This window comes from Crinia signifera, chromosome 5 (assembly GCF_055691185.1).
Source record: "Crinia signifera chromosome 5, ASM5569118v1, whole genome shotgun sequence".
In the NCBI taxonomy this organism is placed as follows: domain Eukaryota; kingdom Metazoa; phylum Chordata; class Amphibia; order Anura; family Myobatrachidae; genus Crinia; species Crinia signifera.
The window spans coordinates 269,888,236-269,897,686 of record NC_139221.1 but is presented as its reverse complement, the minus strand read 5'-3'; the positions used below and the strand labels follow the sequence as shown (position 1 = coordinate 269,897,686).

The 9,451-nt window shown below is 42.8% G+C and overlaps 1 protein-coding gene across 3 annotated transcripts in view; it reads left to right on the top strand.

Moving 5' to 3' along the window:
- DNAJB6 (DnaJ heat shock protein family (Hsp40) member B6) overlaps window positions 1-9,451 on the top strand; it is a 92,610-nt gene that overhangs the window by 477 nt on the left and 82,682 nt on the right. Inside the window, exon 1 of one of the 3 annotated variants that reach the window (XM_083189001.1) lies at window positions 37-94. The exons of the other annotated variants lie outside the window; for them this stretch is intronic. The gene's annotated coding sequence lies outside the window, so the exon portion shown is untranslated. Of the gene's footprint in view, window positions 1-36; window positions 95-9,451 lie in introns of those variants that run through there. 3 annotated transcript variants of the gene reach the window in all.

Here is a 9,451-nt window from a genome sequence, read left to right as displayed (position 1 = left end):
TCTGTCACTCAGTGACTGGCAGCCGTCACCATTGTGCGTGCAGGAGGAGGCAGCCTGTGGCTTTCCTGCTGGGGGTGTAATGGCGGCCCCATAGGTACAATCAATGCTGCTGCTCACATCACATCATCTACCGCTGCTCCAAATAATAATGAAATGTGTAGACATTGTTGCAGATGTACATACTGCAATTATGATTCTTGTTTATGGGGGGGGGGGGGGGGGTGGGGGGGTGTTGTTGTTACTATTTGTGCTGCAGTTGGCACCGATTATTTCTATTTGCGCCTACCCATAATGGTGACCAGCAATGTGCAAGATTTTTTTATTTGTTTTACATTTTTTTTTTATAGCTCGCCTAATACTTAAGATTGGTTATCCGCTTTACATGTCTGAACCCTGTGTATTTAAGCGTGACGTGCAAAATGTAATAGTAATCTGGTTACTTGTGACCAACTGGTATAGCAATTTAATATATTCATGTTACTTTACATGGGTGATTAAATGTGTATATATTTTCTCTATCTCCAGCAATATGACTAAACACACAGTATTAAAGCATCAGGAAATAAACGGCAACATATGTGGCAACTAAAATATGCACTTTCCCAAGTGTATATTGTAGATGCCCAAAACATTGCTGTTTATTTCCTGATGCTTTAATGAACACCTTTGTGTATAATCACAATGTATAATTCCATTTACACTACCTACTACACATATCTGGGCACACCCACTACAAACACTGCTGCTCTTTAAAGATAACAGCTGGTATAGCCTGTGATTTAGCTGCATCACTTACTGTAGACTATTAAGGTGCATACACACGGGGCAATATGATCGCTGGCAATATATTGCTCAGCAATCATATTGCCCCGTGTCCCGTTTTCATCTGCGACCAGAGATGGTCGCAGATGAAAATTTAAACACTACTGGGTGAAGAGGCAGGGGATGTCGCTGGTCGGAGGAGCATGCTTCTCCGACCAGCGACCATTAAGGGGCTGAAAACGGGAGCGCGCACCCGGCGATTTATCGCTGGTGCACACTCCAATCACTGGCAATATGGTCGCTCAGCGACCATATTGCCAGCGATTTTAGCCCCTAACGCTGCCGTGTGTACACAGCATTAGCCTGGATCTATTAAATTAAGGCATATAATCTGGGTTGTGCAATTTTTATTTTAATGAGTACTTGAGGGTTTGCCTAAAGGTCCATACACACTGAGTGATTTTCACCCTTCTGAATTATTTTTTCCTGGGGAAATCCAATCAAACTAGACCGACAATACTGTTTTAAACCCTAGCGCTGTGCAAGCAGCATCGCTACAGGGCTCTTAAGTCGCAAAATGCCAGTACTCCCGACTAAACATCCATGCTGACTAGAATGGCTCAGAGAGCTCCACCCCCAGGTGCTGTTCACTGCGCTCCTTATTGAATCAACCTCATTATAGTCAATATTGGATTGTCTGTACAGTCTTATTTTTTTTTTTTCTTGCAAGTTCAAGCAAGTATGTCTGTCTGCTGTGCTCTTATGTACCATAATGTAGGGTACACACCAAAACGATGTGGCCCAAAATGACCCAATTTAGATACAATCTAGACCAGTGGTAGCCAATTCCAGTCCTCAAAAGCTACCAATAGTTCACATTTTCCAGGCAACCTAGCTGCCTCAAAGGTGTAATCATTACTCACTAACACATAAATGATCCACAGGTGGAGCTAATTACTTCACTTGATTATGTGAGGAGATCTGGAAAACATGCACTGTTGGTAGCTCTCGAGGACTGGAGTTGGCTACCCCAGATCTAGACTGATCGTATGTAAATTGGGCAAGTTTTGGGCCATTTCAGATAATTTCTGATCCGATGTGCGGCCCCGCGGGTAGGATGCAACCAACAGGTAGGATGTATAAATGATCATTCAAATGGGTACGGGTTGTGATCGGATCGGGCCCTGATCGTATGCAGATCGTGAGCGTGTCGTAAGCTCGACCAGATCGTGAGCGGGTTGCACGATCGTCTTATGACCTGCTCATGATCTTCATCGTTCTGGTGTGTACCGGGCATAAGACTGGACTCGCTGATTTTTGTTTGCAGCCCCACAGGGCAAAGTCCCTGGCAAAATAGTGTCACAAGAGGCATGAAGTGGTGCCATTGCAACACAGTTTAATTACATTGGCCCTAGGGGCAGTATTCAATGAGGCTGATTCGCCATTTTCTATGGCAAATGTGTGCTATTTTTGTGCTCTAAGGCGAATCTTTTTACAGAAAAAGTGAATCGCAATATTCGCAGACGGCTAACAGTGAATGACGGACAATTCGCCTTCTGATAGTCTCCACAATTCGCTGTGGTTTTTCAATGGCTTTTTCAATGTGATTCGCCGTGAGTGTATTCAATGATCAGATGGCGAATCGCTTTCTAAGTGATTTTCGCTGTGTCACAGTGTAGCAATCGCCATCTTTTTATGGTGAACTGGAATTTGAACTTTTAAAATAAAGTTTTTGTTTTTTTTTTATGTAAAAAAATCAGGAATTTTATTATGTGAAGGGGCATGCTATTTTTATTCATGTGCTTAAAGCACATGAATATATATTTAATTTAAATTATTATAATTTTTTTTACACAACAGCCAGCAGGGGGCTGAGAGCCGCTCATTAGATATTCATGTATTCACTGCTCCTGCTCATTACATATGCATGCAAGCGGCTCCCTACCTGCATGCCCTGCTAGCTCTCCTGGGGGCCACCCCCCCACATACATCCCGGGGCAGGCAGGGAGACTTCCATCTCCCTGCCTGCCGCCGTCCCCCGGCTTGCCGCAGGGGTTAAGAATTGCTGTCAGGGGCAGTGAACCCCTGCGGCATTGAATACTGTGACAGCGAGGGCTGGCAGCGAAGGCTCCAGCCCTCCAGAACACGGCGACTGTGTATTCACATGCCGTGTATTCACATTGAATACTGCCCTAGATGTTTAACTTTTTTATGGTTTTTGTCTTTCAACACTTTTGTCTTTGGGCAGCTTGGACGGGTGAGCATTACTGCCTCACAGCACTGAGATCATGAGTTTGATTCCTACCATGGCCCTAACTGTGCAGAGTTTGTATATTCTCCCCGTACTTGTGTAGGTCTCCTCCATGTGCTCCGTTTTCTACCACAATCCAAAAACCTAGTAGGTTAATTGGCTCTCAACAAAAATTAACCCTAGAATGATTGTGTGTGTCCGTGTGTCCGTGTTGTAGGGAATATAGCTTGTAAGCTCCACTGGGGCAGGGACTGATGTGAATGTTCAAATATTCTCTGTTAAAGGGCAGTATTCAATGAAAAAGTTCTCCGTGCATGGAGAGCGTTTTATTTCGCTCTCCATGCACTCTCTGTGTTCCGGAGGGCTCGCTGCCACTCCTGCTCCCTCTATTCAGTGTGGTTAAGACTCGCCGCCACTCGCGGCGAGTCTTAACCCCTGCAGGGAGCAGGGAGCTTTCAGGGAGCCGGAAGCAGCCAGAGAGATTAAAGTCTCCCTGGCTGTTTCAGAGGACTGTGGAGGGGAGGGGGGCTCTCCAGGACCCAGGCTGCACCCCCCTATAGCCAGCGGGGGACCCAGTATTCACTGCACCGTTCGTGCATAGTTACGTTCGGGTGCAGTGAATATATGAATATCTAATGAGCGGCTTGAGCGCTCGGGCCCCCTGCTGGCTGTACTGTGTAAAAAAAAAAAAAAAATGTAAAAAAATATTTTTTTTAAAATTAAATATATACAGTCGGGCAAAAAAGTATTTAGTCAGCCACCAATTGTGCAAGTTCTCCCACTTAAAAAGATGAGAGAGGCCTGTAATTTTCATCATAGGTATACCTCAACTATGAGAGACAAAATGAGGAAAAAAAATCCAGAAAATGACATTGTCTGATTTTTAAAGAATTTATTTGCAAATTATGGTGGAAAATAAGTATTTGGTCAATAACAAAAGTTCATCTCAGTACTTTGTTATATACCCTTTGTTGGCAATGACAGAGGTCAAACGTTTTCTGTAAGTCTTCACAAGGTTTTCACAAACTGTTGCTGGTATTTTGGCCCATTCCTCCATGCAGATCTCCTCTAGAGCAGTGATGTTTTGGGGCTGTCGCTGGGCAACACGGACTTTCAACTCCCTCCAAAGATTTTCTATGGGGTTGAGATCTGGAGACTGGCTCGGCCACTCCAGGACCTTGAAATGCTTCTTACGAAGCCACTCCTTTGTTACCCGGGCAGTGTGTTTGGGATCGTTGTCATGCTGAAAGACCCAGCCACGTTTCATCTTCAATGCCCTTGCTGATGGAAGGAGGTTTTCACTCAAAATCTGACGATACATGGCCCCATTCATTCTTTCCTTTACACGGAGCAGTCGTCCTGTTCCCTTTGCAGAAAAACAGCCCCAAAGCATGATGTTTCCACCCCCATGCTTTACAGTAGGTATGGTGTTCTTTGGATGCAACTCAGCATTCTTTCTCCTCCAAACACGACGAGTAGAGTTGTTACCAAAAAGTTCTATTTTGGTTTCATCTGACCATATGACATTCTCCCAATCCTCTTCTGGATCATCCAAATGCTCTCTAGCAAACTTCAGACGGGCCTGCACATGTACTGCCTTTAGCAGGGGGACACGTCTGGCACTGCAGGATTTGAGTCCCTGGCGGCGTAGTGTGTTACTGATGGTAGCCTTTGTTACTTTGGTCCCAGCTCTCAGCAGGTCATTCACTAGGTCCCCCCGTGTGGTTCTGGGATTTTTGATCACCGTTCTTGTGATCATTTTGACCCCACGGGGTGAGATCTTGCGGGGAGCCCCAGATCGAGGGAGACTATCAGTGGTCTTGTATGCCTTCCATTTGCTAATAATTGCTCCCACAGTTGATTTCTTCACACCAAGCTGCTTACCTATTGCAGATTCAGTCTTCCCAGCCTGGTGCAGGTCTACAATTTTGTTTCTGGTGTCCTTTGACAGCTCTTTGCTCTTGGCCATAGTGGAGTTTGGAGTGTGACTGTTTGAAGTGTTGGACAGGTGTCTTTTATATAGATAAAGAGTTCAAACAGGTGTCATTAATACAGGTAACGAGTGGAGGACAGAGGAGCCTCTTACAGAAGAAGTTCCAGGTCTGTGAGAGCAAGAAATCTTGCTTGTTTGTTTTTGACCAAATACTTATTTTCCACCATAATTTGCAAATAAATTCTTTAAAAATCAGACAATGTCATTTTCTGGATTTTTTTTCCTCATTTTGTCTCTCATAGTTGAGGTATACCTATGATGAAAATTACAGGCCTCTCTCATCTTTTTAAGTGGGAGAACTTGCACAATTGGTGGCTGACTAAATACTTTTTTGCCCGACTGTATTCATGTGCTATAAGCACATGAATAAAAATAACATGCCCCTTCACAGGAAAAAAAACCTGATTTTTTGACACCAAAATTTAAAAAAAAAACCTTTACGTTCAAAAGTTCACATTCCAGCTCTCCATCAAAAGATGGAGAATTGCTACACGGAGAGAGACGGAGAAAATCACTTAAAAAGACGGAGAATATTTCACATTGAATAGGGTTGCTCGCTTTTGGAGAGCAAAATGCTCCGTCCAAGGCGAACAAAGCACAAATTCTCCACAAAACACGGAGAACTTTTCTCATTGAATACTGCCCAAAGTGTTGCGGAATATGTGTGCGCTATATAAATAATTAGGTTTTGTTTTGGTTATCTGCAGCACTGTATGGTGCTGAACACTTCATATAAGCGCCTTTTGTTTTTGTCTTGTGACAGACTGGTGCATAATAGGACAGCAACATTAATTATCAGGTTCTATTTGCATCTTGGCATGCAGTACAGCATGTGTCGCTGACATCTTTGTCTGATCTGCTTTATCACATGTTACTGGTTGCCCTACACTATAGTTTATAGTGGGCATATCCATGCTGCCAGCACTCCTCCTTTCCAATTTGAATAATAACTGAATTGTGTTGGTAAATGAGGGACACAAATCACATAGGAGTGGGGTTTCAATTGAATAGGACCACTAATGTGCGTGGTTGCTGGTTTACCGCGTGGCTAACTGAATAGCACTGGGCAGTTGTTACTGGAGCAATTCAACGTTACATTTAATTTAATTCATGTTGACCCCTTTATATCATAGCCTGAAGAGGGTTTGATTAGAAAATCCTCTAATCGTGTTTTACAGTGTGGTCCATTGAAGTGTTTCAGGCACTCGCTCATTGCAGGGGTGAAATGTCATCATATCAAGTGTTCCCTCATGGTTGTGAACATTTTTTTAAATAAAAATGCTCACGTGTTATCATATGCTTCTAGATAACATTTATTATAGTGGACTAATCAGAAATAAACCTTTTTGGTAGAGTTCAGTTGTGTGTTTTTGTGTAAAGGTGCCCACAGACGCATCGATCCCGGCGTGCGTTCTGTGCTTAACTAGCACACATAGCATTGCATCGTATGCCTTGTGCATGCGATGCGATAAAAAGCGAGTACAAAAAGTATGTGCAGCACATACTTTTTGTACTGTGCGATGAGGTGCCGCGGGAGCGCGCACCCCATCGCACCGCCGGGATCGGTGCATGTGTGGGCACCATAAGAACTGATTAGTTATTTTTATGTAAAGGTGCCCATACACGTTACAATTATTGTATACAATATCACATCTCATTGCATATCGGTTTTGCAATGAGATCTAGTACAAAAAGTATGTGCTTCACATACTTTTTGTACTAGATCTCATCTCATCTGATCTCATCGCAAAACCGAGATCGGATGAGATGCAATATTGTATACAATAATTGTAACGTGTATGGGCACCTTTAAGTTTTTTTGAGAGTCCATGGTTCTAGCCCATAGCCAATCCAGTGCATAGGGATTTTCACAGGATAAAGAGAAGCTTTACTGTCTCTATGATTAGAGTGACCTGATCGCTGGAGTGTCATTTTCTGCATTCGGTATGCTGGTGTTGAGCTGTGAATGACAGCCCTTAGTAATTTAGTTGTTGCTATTATTTGTAGAGCTGATGCAGACAGTTGTACGTTGCAATGCTTTAACATGTTTGTCAGAGCCCTGCTCCAATGGCCTGGGAACTGTTGATGACTGGGCCTTGAGGAGTTAAGCTGAGTACACATCTATACAATTGTCTGGACAGATGGCCGTTGGATTGTATAGTAGTGTAAGCTGTCCCGGCTCATGTGGTACAATCGATACCGCTCTGCCTCGGTTCGTTGAATCTTATGTGCAGTGCAATATTCATCAGACTGAATGGGCCCATATTGGAACAAAAGTGTAGTGTGTACACACATTCGATTGATTTGCTGGCTGTTCTTGCAATAATACGATAGTTTGGACAGGAAGAGATCTTACATTGCAAGTAAAATTGTGTAGGTGTGTACGTGCATATCTGCTGTAGTTTGGGGAAGTTCAGTCGGGAGTAGGGTCGATCGAGTGAAAACTAGATTGTATAGCTCAGTGGCTCCCGGGGGTGCCTTGGGGGACTTGCAGGGGTGCCCTGGGTTGGTGGTCCAAGACCAATTCTATATTTTTATTTTTTATTTTTTTATGCCCATTATAATAATTACATTGTGGACAAACAGAAGGGAATCCGGTCCATTACCACATAACTGATCTTAAGGATGAGATAAACACAATTTATTTAACCTAATGTTTGTTTCTCTCTTTCTCGATGAGAAATCTTCAGCGTAAGGGTTCCATGAAAACATTTCTGATTATTTGGGGTGCCGTGATCCCAAAACTTTGGGAACCCCTGGTATAGCTGTCTACCCAGCTTACTTGTTGCTCTGTAACCACTGATCCAGTTGGAGCTTGGTGTAGTGGCATTGTGTAAAATTCCAGGACTCGTACTCCTTGTCAATTGTTCTGTTAGAAAATTGAAGGCTCTGGTTCCTAGGATTCCCATCAGTTTGTCCATTGGTGGGGTAAATAAACTTTGAAATTGTTGTAATGTCCTCATAACGCAAACTGAGAGTACAGTGCTTTAACCCTTTGCGTGCCAAAATATCTGCAGAAAATGCCAGCGTCGCTCACATTTGTTATATAAATTCAAATAAATTATATTGTGTTAAAGATTTCCTATATAAAGGTAAACTTTATAGGTCATTTATGATGAATAAAATGTTTGTTTGGCAATTTTCACACCTTTTTCGACAACTTCACTTGGCAATCAAAGGGTTAATGGACCATATGCAAATGTCATATCACACACATCCAATCTCCCGTCTAAAGAAACAGGCAATCGTGGGTCGATAAAGGATTAATGTGTGTTTTCACATTTGTCAAAGTGTGGTTTAGCTGTTCATAGTGGCTAAACCCCTACAAAACTAATGGTCACACTGCAAAAAGTCCAATTTAAGCGTATGACAGGTGACTTTTCACGGATTTTAGCTCGCCACCCCTGGCAGCCACATGTGCGCCTGAACATTTGAATAGCTCCGTAGGGTGGCTGCTGGCGAGACCAGATTTGAATATGGCCCGGTATTTATTAAGTTTCTTATATAGTGCAGCATATTCAGTTGTGCTGTACAATAGGAGACAGTGATGAAACAAACAAAAAGATAGATATTCATTATTGTATAAAGTCCACCAGAATGCAAAGGTTCCTGGTGGTGTGCTGTATGATACGGTGACCCAGCAGTTTGGTCAGGAGCATGGAAAATGTGAAAAGGAAAGTGAGAATATGTGCGTGGCCTATACAGTGGGGATGTGATTGGATAGGAACGGTATATGAAGGTTAAGTGGCTGGTTCTGGAAAGAGGTGAGTTTTCAGGGAACACTTGTAGGTTTGGAGACTGGAGGAGAGTCTTATTGTGTGAGGGAGAGCATTCCACAGAGTGCAGCACTTTTCTTAGGGCTCCAAACAATCGGGAATGTGAGCGAGTAATGAGTGTGGATGAGACGTAAATCTTGTGAAGAGCAAAGAGGTTGGAAGATAATAATGTAGTGCTGTAAATAGTCAAGGCTAGTCAAATATTTATTTTTACAATTTATTGCAGCTTGTCTAATGGAAACAGATTTGTTCTATAGATATGATAGAGATTTTACGTTTAATTCTGTTCCCCTATGTACTCTCCTTCTGAATCCACAAATCCTTGTATTATTTTCTATTGGTCAAAGCGGTGCTGTAGCTCATTATCTGTCAGCTGTGTAAGTAGATCAGTTGTTTTCTTCATTACCTCATTATAACTGAAGCAAAACTGTTCCCTGGCGTATAGATTTTGCTTAGGGAAGTCCCATTGTGCTAGCTCTGGAGGGTGTCCTAGCACTACAATCTGGAATATTTTTATAGGAACGTTTAACCACCGTTAAAGCCTGTTGGTACAGTCTGCCAAAATAACACCCTTGATAACATGGATTTGAATCTGGATTTTCAGTGATGTCCTTTCTTCTTGGTGAAGATGGTGTTTTTCAGTGTATGCGCAAGCATTGTGCATCAGAA